The following is a 12,467-nucleotide window of genomic DNA, read 5'->3' as shown; positions in this document are numbered from 1 at the left end:
GATACAACAATTGCAAATATTTATGCATCTGACATTGGAGCACCTAAATACATAAAGCAAATACTAACAGAACTAAAAGGAGAAATAAATGGCAATATAATAATCGTTGAGGACTTTAATTCTCCACTCTCAACAATGGATAGACCATCCAGACAGAGACTCAATAAGGAAATAGCACATTTGAACAACACTGTTGACCAACCAACAACAGCTGAATACATGTTCTTCTCAAGGGCACATGAAATATTTTGTAGGATAGATTATATGTTAGACCACAAAACAAGTCTCAACAAACTCAAAAGATAGAAATTATATCGAGTATTTTTTTCCAACCACAATGGTATGAAACTAGAAACTATAACAAGAGGAAAGCTAGAAAATTCACAAAAACATGGAAATTAAACAACACTCTCCTTAACAACCAATGGATCAAAGAAGAGATCATAAAGGAAATTTAAAAAATATCTTGAGACAAATGAAAATGGAAACAACATTCCAAAATTATAGGATGCAACAAACTTCCCTTTAGGAGGGAAGTTTTTAGCAATAAATGCATACCTCAAGAAAAAAGAGAGATCTCAAACAGACAACCTAACATTACACCTCAAGGAACTAGAAAAAGAAGAACAAACTAAGCCCAAACTTAGTAGAAGGAAGGAAATAATAAAGATTAGAATACAAATAAATAAAATAGACAATAGGAAAACAATAGAAAAGATTAACAAAACTAAGAGTTGCCAGTAAATACAAGTTACATGAAATAGACAAATTCTTGAAAGGCACAAATTACCAGAGCTCACTCAAGAAGACAGAGATAACCTGAACAATACTATATCTATTAAAGAAATCAAAAGTGTAGTTAGAAAACTTCCTAAAGGCGGGCGGCGGGCGGGGGGTGGGGATCTCCAAACTTCAGGTCCAGAATACTAGTGAATTCTACCAAACTTTTAAGAAATAACTAATAGTAATTCTATACAACTTATCTATGAGCCCAAAATTACCATAATACTAAAACCAGTCATGTTTGGACACTGGATTAATAAAAGTGGCACTAGAGAACAATAGGAAAAGGATGGTTTTTTAAATAAAAGATCATAGCTCATTTGTTTATTCATGTGGAAAGAAATAAACCTAGACATCGACCTTTCACCATTCACAGAATTATATGTTTTGGTTATTCATCTAAATATGAAAGGTAAAACAGTATATCTTCTAGAAGGCAATGTAGGAGAATAGAAGACATCTTCATGGATTTGGGACAAAGGTTTCTGAAATAGGACACAAAAAAGCACTAACCATAAAGGAAAATATCCTAAATTGAACTACACTAAAATTAAGAATTCCTTTTGTCAAGAGATACCATGAAAAGAGTGAGAAAGGCCACAGATGGGGGCAAGATATTTGCATTCATAAAAACAACAAACAACTTGCATGCGGAATATAAAAACGAATCAAGTGGAAAAAGTTATCAACCTAATAAAATAGGTGTGAACTTCAACAGGCATTGCACAAAAGAAGATACTCAAATGGACAATTAATATATGAAAAGGTGCTTGACCACATTAGTTATCAGGGGAATGAATGCAAATTCACAATAAGATTCAATTAAAGTCACAATGAGAAATCACTATGAACCCATCAGAATGATTAAAATGAAAAAAGATGACATTGAGTTTTGCTGAAGATGTGAAACAACTAGAAGTTTCATCCGCTGGTGGTAGCAACATAAACTGATACAACCACTTTGGAAAGTTGTTTGGCAATGTCTACCAAAGCTGAAAGATCTCATATCAATATAGCAGTTGCACTCCTAAATACATACTCCAAAGAAATGCATACATGTGCACCAAAAGACATGACAAGAAAGTTCATGGCAACATTATTCATAGTACAAAAACCTGAGAACCCAAATGTCCATAAATACTAGAATGGGTAAATACACTGAAATATTTTTACGGTGGATTACTGTGCAGCAAAGAGAATAAAGAAACCACTGATGCATACAATGTAAGTCAACATAACAACATTGAGTAAAAGAAGCAAAACCCAAAGTAACTCATACTGTATGATAATTTTTCCATAAAGTAGGCAACACTTCCCTGTGGTGTCACTTGTTACCTTTGGAGAGGAGATTGGCACAGGGGGCTTTCAGGACAGCTGATAATGCTCTTTCTTTATCAGAGAACCAGATGTGTTCACTTTGTGAAAATTAATTGAGCCACCGCTTTATGATTTAAGTACTTTTCTCTATGTATATTTCAATTAAAAATGTTTGTTAAAATTTGTTACTCCAGAGCTACTGTGCTAAATGGCATATTGTGAAAATAAAATGAGCTAAATGCATGTGAACATATTTTTTCTTGGAAAGTGCACACATTCATATCTAGAGTGTGACTGTCAGAAGAGGTTCTAGGCATATCAAGAACTGGAGTGTGGAAGACCAGTTACTCTTAAACTCTCACCACAACCTAAGCTCAGACCCACTGGGCACACGCTACAGCAGGAGATGCTATCTTGCGGTAGGCTCAGTCCATCGACTTCTTCCAGATCGCCAGGAGACTGCTCTAGATGTGATGATGGATTATCTTTTCCTGCCAAGTTGGAAATGGCCGCATCTTATTGTTCCCCAAATACAGCAAGTGCCCTTTTAACTCCAGGTCTTGCTCATGTCATTTCCTTCCTCTCAAGAATAACTGTATATCAGCCAGAGTCTTGGAAGCAGGATCAATAGATAATTCATCAGGCCCAGTAAAAAAAAGAAAATGCAGAGCCTCTTCTTCAAAAGTATTAGGAATTCCAAGACAGAATGCAGCAGTGCATGAAGCCAGGTATGGGGCCTTCCTGAGCGCGGGGTCAGACGTGACTGCCTGGGTTGTATGCTTGTGAAGCCGGCCCCGTCTGGCAGGAAAACAGCACACTCACCTGGAATTTTGAAGCGAATTTTTAATGACGGGATTATCTACAGAGATGTGTGCGGAGTTGAGGGAACCGATAATGAATATTGAAGCGCCCCGGCATTAACTGGCAACGTCAGCAAGCTTTGCTACCCCGGGCCTGAAGGGACAAGGGAGGATGAGGGGTGGCCAGAACCAGGTTGAGAGCTAACACCATGGAAAGGCAGCCACCCCAAAAGAGTGAGGCCACAGCAGAACAGAACTACTGTCAGAACTGTGACAACACACGGAGGGAGGGGGGAAAACAAATAACCCACTAGCTCTCTCGTCCCACCTCCAGTGTCCAGGTGGTACCCCTTGTTGGCTGAATACACCCAGGAGCCAGAGGGCAAGGGGGCCTGGGTAACATCGTTCCTGGACAGCTTCCTGGGGACCTGCGTAAGATAAAGAAAAATGGGAAATAAATCTGGGAGCAAACATATTAACCAACACACTTTTCAACTGTTGACATATTTTCCATCCTTTAGAAGAGTTCTCTTCCACCTTGGCTGTACATTAGAATCAGCCGAAGAGCTTTAAGAATACTGTCACCTAGGTCCCAGTCCCAGAGATTTTGATTTCATGGATCTGGGGTACAGCCTGGGCATCAGGATAGTTAAAGTCTTCCCAGGTGTTTCTAATGGACAGCCAGGGGTGAGCTGTAGAGCAAGATTTCTCAATCTCAGCACCATTGACATTTGGGGCCAGATAATTCTTTGTTGTGGAGGCAGTCCTTTGCATTGGGGGATGTTTATCAGCATCCCTGGCCTCTGCTGACTGGATACCAGAAGAAGCACCCAGTTTAACAACTAAAACTGTTTGAAGACACTGCCAAATGTCCCCCTGGGGGACAGTGTTAACTTCCCCTACCCCTATTTGAAAACTACCGCTTTAAAACAGAGGTTCTCAGAATGGTCCCGGGATGGGCAGTGGCAGTACAGCAGGTAGAAATGGGAGGAAGAACTTGTCATAAATGCAAGTTATCAGGACCCATCCTAGATTTACTGAATAAAAAACTCCAGAGGAGGGATCAACCATCCCTCCAGATGATTCTAGCGTATGCTCAAGTTAGAACCACTGCTTTAGAGCCTGAATTGAGTTCCAATTATTCAGAAAGAACTTTCTCACCTGTGTCAGCTTATACCTATAAGCTTATACTTTTCTTTGAACTTCCAGTGTGCTATTTTCTATGTTTCTCATGTTAACACTTAATCATATGTTTGTTTCTTAATCAGTAACCTTGTCACTGGGTTATTTTTGGCAGGTCTTTTCTCCTTCACAAGATTGTACAATAAAATATCTGTCCATCTACCCCACAAAGATATGTATGACCTGGAACAATTTACTTAGGCCAAGTCTCAGTTTCTTCATCTGAAAAATAGAGATTATAGTAATTGCTAAATCTCACTGCCTAGCCATCTACTTCTTTAATGTCTGTCTTTGCGACTAAAATATAAGCTCATCTCTGAGAGCAAAGACTGTGCTTTTCGTGTCCACTCTTGTTCACCCAGGACCCATCACAGGGCCTGACACTTAGTAGGAACTTGGTGAATATTTTCTGAATGATCAAGGGATGAGAGCAGTTCATCCTGGAGAAGAAAGGGCTATTTAAGAAAAAAAGAAAAAAAAAAAAAAGATTGTACACTCCTCAAGTACAAGGAACATCCAGCAGACTTGAGAGGCTAGTCCTGCTGGGGTGGGAGTGGAGGTCAGCTAGGGAACTGACCCCAGGTAATCTATCTTAAGTTCACTCATTTTCCCTGTAGGTATTTAGAAATGTATTGGGGCAATGCTTCTCAAACTGCCTTGTGCAAACGAATCACCTGAGGATCTTGTTAAACTACCTGACTCAGTAGGTTTGGGAAAAGGCCCAGGATTCTGCATTTCTAACAAGTCCCTAAAGCAGGCTGATACTGGTAACCCACACAGCAGACCCTGTTTGGCAAGGTGCTAAATTGCTTATCAGTTACTTGCACCTAGTGGTCTGACAGTCCTAGAGCCAGACTCCAGAACAGTGGCATGGGGCTAGCGGTTAAATCTTCTTGAAAATGGCAAAGAGAGCTTTTTGAAGGACCCCAAAGGATCCTTACTTTATCAACTGGTTTCATTGGCAGTCAGTGGCTGTCTTAAGATAGTGAAACTCTCATGTCTTTCACTGGCATTAAATGACCTTTGTTCTTTGTGTCTTCTGGTATCTTGGTGTCACTACTGTGCCCTTGTGACAACCGTGAATATCTGTATCTTGCATTCTTTTGCTCTCTCTCAACTCCAACTCAGTGTTATCCATTTGATTAATGCTTAACTGTATAGGAGAATAAATGAATGAGTGAATGAATGAAGTCTTGTGACCTTTTGGTTTCTATGCCTCTGGATAAACCCAAGTTGTGGGCACTTGGATAAAACTGAAGTGCTCTCCTATACCTAGCCAAAGAAGGCAGATCTGCAACCCCCCAAGCAAACTTTGAACCCCTCTAAATCAGCGAGTTAACTCTGGGATTTACTTCTGATTTGCAAGACCCTCATGACATTCCCAGGATTACAAAGACAGAACCAGGACTCCCTGACACATAGAAATTTGAAAAAAATCTCTATCATTGAAATACTGACAGGTTTTATGACTAGACCATCCCTCACAACTTTTTTAAGAATTGGAGAACTAGTTTCTGTCTCTTTCTTGGATATTTCATTGCCAACTTTAAAAACCCTAACATTCAGAAAGTCTTTTTGATTTTTTTACCTCCATCTTTTTTTTTTCTTGCAAAGTCAGTTTCTACTTCTTTTGGTCATAGTGGAGATACAGAAAATCTAATCTGCACATTAGCACTTTATGCACTTGAAACCTTACTATATTAGGACAATCTGAAATCTTATCTGGGTAAACTAAATAGTCCATACTAAAAACCATTTTTTTCTTCTTCTGCTTTTCTGTGTTGGCAAGTCTATCAAAATAATGAATAAGGGGGAAAAAAACTGTACCACTAGAGGTAATTAAATAAAGAACAATAAGCAGCTTAGGGTTTATAACTAGTAAGGGTGTGTGTCAGGCTGTCCGGTCAAATGTTGCTGGGAAAACATTATCTGGGAAGACTTTATGGGAAAAAGACAACTTCCAAAGAAGGCTCAAGTTCATAATGGAAAAGTTAAATATGAGCTTTTTAACAGTTGGCAAAAATACTCCAACACAACACAATACTATTTCGAGCTTCTCATGAATTACATCATGTCACAAGGATGATGAAAGACATGCTTGCTTACAGCTTTTATCGACAGTCCCATGATCTATTTCCATATGCCAAAGACTCACCACAATTTCATCTCACAGACAACCATGGTGCCATAGGGACAGAGTCTAATGCAGGCTCCTATCTTCAGACAGATCTGCAAAATGAACCATACCTCGCAAATGTTTTCTAAGGATTGGAGAACTGGTTCCTGTACCTTCCTTAGGTCTTCCACTGCTCCTGCTACATGGAGAAAGCTCTTTTTGTATTTTTCACCTAAAGCTCTTTTTGTGTTGTTAAAGTCAGTTTCTACTTACTTTGGCCTTAGTAGAGATACAGAAAATTTGATCTGTGCCTTAGCACTTTATGCATTTCTATATTAGGACACTGAAATTTTATTTGGGTAAAATAAATCATCCTAATTCCATTTACTTCTCCTCTAATACCCTATTACCCAAGCCTTGAATTATCTTTATTACATCCTTTTAGGCCTCTTTAACCTTTCCATGTCCTTCTAAGTTGTGCTTCTAAAATTTAAGTACAATTGTTTATTAAGGTCCCAGAAGGAGATGGTTTATATTCTTAAGGCTCTCATATATTGCCCTTTTACTTGGGCAACTCAGAGTCAGTGTGATTTTTTTCTTAAGAAAAAGCCTTGTTTAAAAAAGTGGACATTTACCTTCCAATTATAAATGGCAGACTGAGCACAGACATCTACTTCCCCTTTCCTCCAAAGGTCCCTTTGAAATGACAGTACAGGGTTTTTGTTTTGTTTTGTTTTGTTTTTTAATAAAAGCAGAACAATGCTGGAAACCATCTGTCAGTCAAAAATGTTGAAGAATTCCTAGAATACTGAAAACATATGTGATCAGAATAAACAGAGAAAGAGCAGAGGAAACCACAGCCCAAGATACCAGAAGTAAGCAAGGGACATCCTCAGGAATCCCAGAAATCACCAAGTTCAAAATCACTAAATTCAAAGGGCAGCGTGGGCCAGTTGCCAGGTTAATCCTTTACAGAACATCCCTATCCCACTCCCACCGTCAAGTGGCTGGCAATGAAAACTTTTGTCCTTAAGCTAAAGCTAGAATATTACACTCCCGAGGAAGCCTGTGATTTGTGCCCAAAGCTTTGTAATGAGGGTTTGGGGAGCTGAGAAAGAAGCACAAGAGACGTTGAGCATCTCCGGAATATACAACAGATATGAAGAGGCTGTGCTCCTGGGTCATCACCATCTTCACTCTGGGACCTAGGCTGATGGTTCCTCTACATGAACACTGTCATTTGCCATGACCAGGGGTCGGGGGGAGGGCAAGTTCCAGAGGTTCTCAAAATAAATGCTCTGGCTTGGGACTGACACACATCTCTCCACTCACAGCTCAGTGGCCAGAATTAGTCACATGATCCCATTCAAATTCAAGGAGGCCAAGAAGGGCAACCTTACCACAGGACAAACACCGGAAATACTTGGTGGGTGGGACCCATGACTACTCTGTTACCTACAAAGGAGTGAGAGAAAAACAACAGGATTTCCGCCATCAGCACTGTGTGCTAGATGACAATGAAGCAATGCCTTCAAAATTATAAGAAAAAAAGGAATAATTGTCTAGCATTCTATTCCCACAACCAAACTCTTAATTCAATGTGAGGACATGTAGGAACTTAGAAAATATGTCACTCATTCACTCTTGCTGAAAACCTTCTTTATACTCTTGAATAAAAGATCTCCAAACTACGTGTACCATGTACATAAAAGTAGATCAGTTGCTTAAACTACAGCGTTCAGCAAAATATTTGAGAAAGTGTTCTGTGATATGGAAGAACTGTCAGGGCTCAAATATTGGACAACTCCCTCCCTCTCTTCTGAGGGATTGTTTTGGACAAAAACAAATAAATTGCAAAGGGTTCTTGGACCCAATTCTAACCTGTGTGTGTGTAGGCTTCCCCACAGCAGCAAACAATTCTCTGAGGCCAGCAGCGGGCGTCTGAGAATTCAACTCAATTCTAATACTATCTACCTGGAGACAGAATCAGATTCCACAGGTAAAGGGTTCAGTCCCACAAGACTTCCCTCCGCTTCAGGTGCCAGTCACAAGCTCAGGTTGACCAATGAACTACAGACTGGAGGTGCCAATGACCCCCTCCAACTCAGGATACCAACCGCAGGTCCAGGTTACCGGTACTTCTGGCTGATTGACTGTAAATCAGAGTTCCCATGACCCCCGCCTTAGGTCTGATTAATTTGCTAGAATGGCTCACAGAACTCAGGGAAACCCGTTTACTCGGTAGATTACCAACTTATTATTAAAGGATATGAATCAACAGCCAGATGAAGAGATGCATAGGGCAAGGTCCTAAAGAAAGGAGCTTCTGTCTTTGTGGAGTGCAGGGCCTGGATGGTGGCACATGGAAGCTCTCTGACAAAGGGCCAAAAAGCTGTCCTTTGGGTTTTTATGAAGGCCTTAGTACATAGTCATGATTGACTAAATCATGACCAATGGCAATTGATTCAACCTCAAGTCCTCTCCCCTCCCAGGAAATCAGGGGGTGGAACGGAAAGTTCCAACCTTCTAATCACTTGGTTGGTTCTCCTGGCAACCAGCCCCCACCCTGGGGTGGGATAAAATTCCAAGGGTTTTGGGAGCTGTGAGTCAGGAACTGTGGATGAAGACCAAATATATATGAGAAATGTTTTGGTCATCGGAATGACCAAATATATATATTTCTTATAAATCACAGTATCGCACAAATAAAAGTGTTGCCTTATTCAGGATCAGATGACACTAGAGAATACATTCTAGTAGTACAAAACATTAATATTAATATGGACAGTAGAAAGAAATGGAAATCAAGAAACAGAGAAAAAAGTTAAGAAAGCTACAAAAATTATAAAAGGGTATATATGTGTATATATGTACATATATATTATGTTTATGTTATGTATATATTATGTTTATATGTGTATGTATATATTAAAAATTATATATGATTATGTGCATCACCATAATATATGTTATATATTGATTTTCAATTTTTCTAGTCATTCTATGCACAAGCACAAAATATGTTATTTTGATTGCAGAAAAGAATATAAATGGTGCAACAATGGAGGATGTAGAGATAAAGGTGAGAAAAGTCGAAGGCAGGGTAAGTATGATAAAACTTTGTGTAGTGCTTGGCAATTCACGGAGCGTTTTCATTAATGTCTCATTGGAACCCCTTCATGGGGTTCCCCCCAAGTGAAGGATCTGAGAATCTTTTTCATAAAGTGGCAACCTATCAACTAAAAATAATACATAAGACTTTAAGTCTATCCATGCTTCTCCTACCTAGCTATGAGGCAACCTGATCCATGTCACTGCAATAATTTTAAAAAGCTATCTTAGGGCAGTGAATTTTTGGACATTTTTGGCCCAAGGGCCCTTCTGAAAATCTGATGAGAGTTATGGATATTTTCTGCAAAAAACGTGTATATAATTTTGCGAGCCACTTCAAGAGGTTTATCAAGCCCCTAAAACCTGTCCTGGAGCCCTGCAACCACAGACCCAGCGTCAGAACCCCAGCGGAAGAGTGGTCTTACTTCCACTGTTTTAGGACCTGGTGAAGCTGACACTTGCAGCCTGAGTGCCAGAATGGGCACGTGGATGGAGCAAGGCAGTCCATGCTTTTGACTGGGGAGGAGGTGAGTGGACTCTGCTTTTGCTCCTAAAGTTTATAGGGGTTCTCCAGGGCCTCGCCACGTGAGTGAAGGAGGGAATGCAAAGGACCAAGGGCCACCTGATAGGTACCTAGCAGAGTGGGGTTCTGCACAGAATAAGGTGCCCTCTGATCCATGTCACTATGCAATGGAGTTACTGACTTTGCATAGCACGTGGCAGTCACGAAGCACTTTCAGGAATGTCATCTCATTGGAACCCCTCAATGGGAGTTTAAATGTTATGTCAACCCAAGTGGGATGGCCAAGGAATAGCAGCCCTGCTTCATAAGATGAGCCAGGGAAGCCTTGCAAAGATTAAGTGGCTTGCCCACGGTCATCCAAGGAGTTAGCGTCAGAATTGGGTCTGACCCTAGTCACGGAATTTTTCCATTCTGCCCCCTCAGGTTGGCCGTCTGTGTGGGCGAAATGTGGGCTATGATTTTGCACTTTGGGAAAAGCCTCTTTTCTCTAATAGAACATAAAATGTTTCTATTCAGAAGCAGAGGGAAGGCTCAAATGCAAATTAAATGTATTGTCACCTGGAAATAGTCGCTCTCAGTCACTCAAGGGCGGGGCTGGAGGTAGGCTGGAGACTACCCTGTGTGGTGGTCCGCAGGGAGCTTGTGTGGGGCACTGGGTGCCCGAGGAGGAGCTGGGAGAGGAAACAGATTCCCTGCACACAGTCGGCCCCTATTTCCCAACGAGGTCTCGGGCTGGACCTGAGAAGAATTCAAGAACGGCAGGAAGTTGGCAAGAGAAGACAAAGTAAAAATAGCTCATTGTGTAGAGGCCTAGCCACTCAGGAACTGGGTCCTCCTCAGTGTCCTGTCTCCTAGCCTGGCCTCAGGGGCTGGTGTGAAGTACACACTCAGGATTGTTTGTGCTGAGTGGGCGTGGGGAGCCGCAGAAGGCATATTTCACCACAGGGCCTCAAGATTCCTAACTACCTATGAGAATGACTATTTAGATGGTCAAGAACAACTTTTTTACAAGTGATACTGCCCATTGGTATAGCAGTGCTTTAGAGGGAAGTCCTCAGGATACGGAAACTGGAGGGGACAAAGAGCTGGAAACAACAGTGCAGGAAGTGGGAAGATCCCGCGTTAGCAGGCACCGGACCCAAGGACCTGAGAGACACCTTTCATCCGTAATTCCCTGATGGTTAAATGACAAACTGCTTTTAATGAGGGCAACTCAGTGGTTCATTTCCATAATAGGAAAAAAAAAAAAAAAAACAACCAACCATCAACTAGGACCTTGGATCCTCTCAGCCGAGAGAAGACACTATTGCGTGAGGCTGTTAAGAGACTGAAGGTCCCCTGCTACAGCAGAGAGAGAAAGGCAAGGCTGTGCTAGGGACCCATCTCTCGATTTCTTATTGTATAAAGACAGCCATGGTGATGGACAATTTGTGGTGTGACCACTGTGTTTCCCTAGGATGATGCTGGAAGGAGTACAGAGGAGAGACTGGTGGGGAAATCCTTGCTCCAGGATGTGACATGCCTCTGTTTCTCACAGAAGAGTTGAGAAATGTCAGGAACATTCTCCGACCCAGGGTTTGTTGAACCCTTAGTCATTTACTTACACCGTCACAATTTTTGTCCTATGCAAGTAACAGCTTTATTTGTATTTCTTTGATATTTTTCTATAAATGCATCTGCATTTTTTAACCTAATACTAGAGCTTAACACCACGTGTTCAGTATATAAGCAATTATTTTTCTGGAAACAACAAAATAGCTTCAGTTTTGTGCTGTATTTTGTGGCCTGAAAGTACATTTTTTTACTATGATATTCCTTTGAATACTTAGGTTCTTGGGGAATGACATCACTCTGAACAGAAACTGGGGAAAAGCTTTGTACAAAATTTTTTAATGTGGTTAAAAGTTGGGGAAAAAACAGATTCTTCCAATCAATGATAGTTTTGGAAGAAAGTGGTATACCCGAAACCTCTCCTCTCCCCCAACCCTAGCTGTGCAAGCTGGGAAGGAGGGGACTTTCATTCAGAAAATGAAATGCAGTAAGAATGATGTGAATTTGCTCAAAATAATAACAAGGAAAGGAAGACATTTCTTAAAGGCAAAATCACAGAAGTTAATTTGTATGTCCCTGAAGGAAAACTTGGCCAAAGTGAAATGTTGTTGTTGTTCAAGATTCTTGGTGACGATTAGGTGTCTCTACTTCATTCCCAGCAAGGTGAGTCACAGGAAGTGGAATTTACAGGTTTCTAATCCAAATGATCTTCTCCATCTGAAAGGATCTCCTTAAAGAATAAGAGAGAATTTGGCCTCACTGCCCTCCCAGGGAATGGGTTGAGTTTAGTTTATTCAAATCTGCAAACATTTATTGCTTACTTACCAAGTTTAGAGCCTGTGCTTTGTAAACCCGGTGAGCACAAAGATAGAAAGACAGAAATCCTACACTGGATGAGCTGTAATCGAGTGAAGGCAAGATAAGTAAACAGATAATGTTTATCTGTTGAAGGCAATACAGTGTGACAAGTAACCCAAGGCACTAAGAGCTGACATTTGCTGAACAATCATGATATGATGCACATTAATCCTCACAAAACCCCACTTTACATGTGGAGAAACTGAGGCAAAAAATAGTCAAGTCA

The 12,467-nt window shown here is 40.7% G+C and overlaps 1 long non-coding RNA gene across 2 annotated transcripts in view; it reads left to right on the top strand.

The window, feature by feature from the left end:
- LOC309663390 overlaps window positions 1–12,467 on the top strand; it is an 87,929-nt gene that overhangs the window by 11,969 nt on the left and 63,493 nt on the right. For both annotated transcript variants that reach the window (XR_014265231.1, XR_014265232.1), the window contains 2 exons: window positions 9,237–9,836; window positions 11,289–11,407. This is a non-coding gene — a long non-coding RNA (uncharacterized lncRNA). The remainder of the gene's footprint in view (window positions 1–9,236; window positions 9,837–11,288; window positions 11,408–12,467) is intronic.

Source organism: Balaenoptera physalus (genome assembly GCF_965194825.1).
Source record: "Balaenoptera physalus genome assembly, chromosome: 6".
In the NCBI taxonomy this organism is placed as follows: Eukaryota; Metazoa; Chordata; class Mammalia; order Artiodactyla; family Balaenopteridae; genus Balaenoptera; species Balaenoptera physalus.
This window is presented reverse-complemented; position numbering and strand designations above follow the sequence as displayed.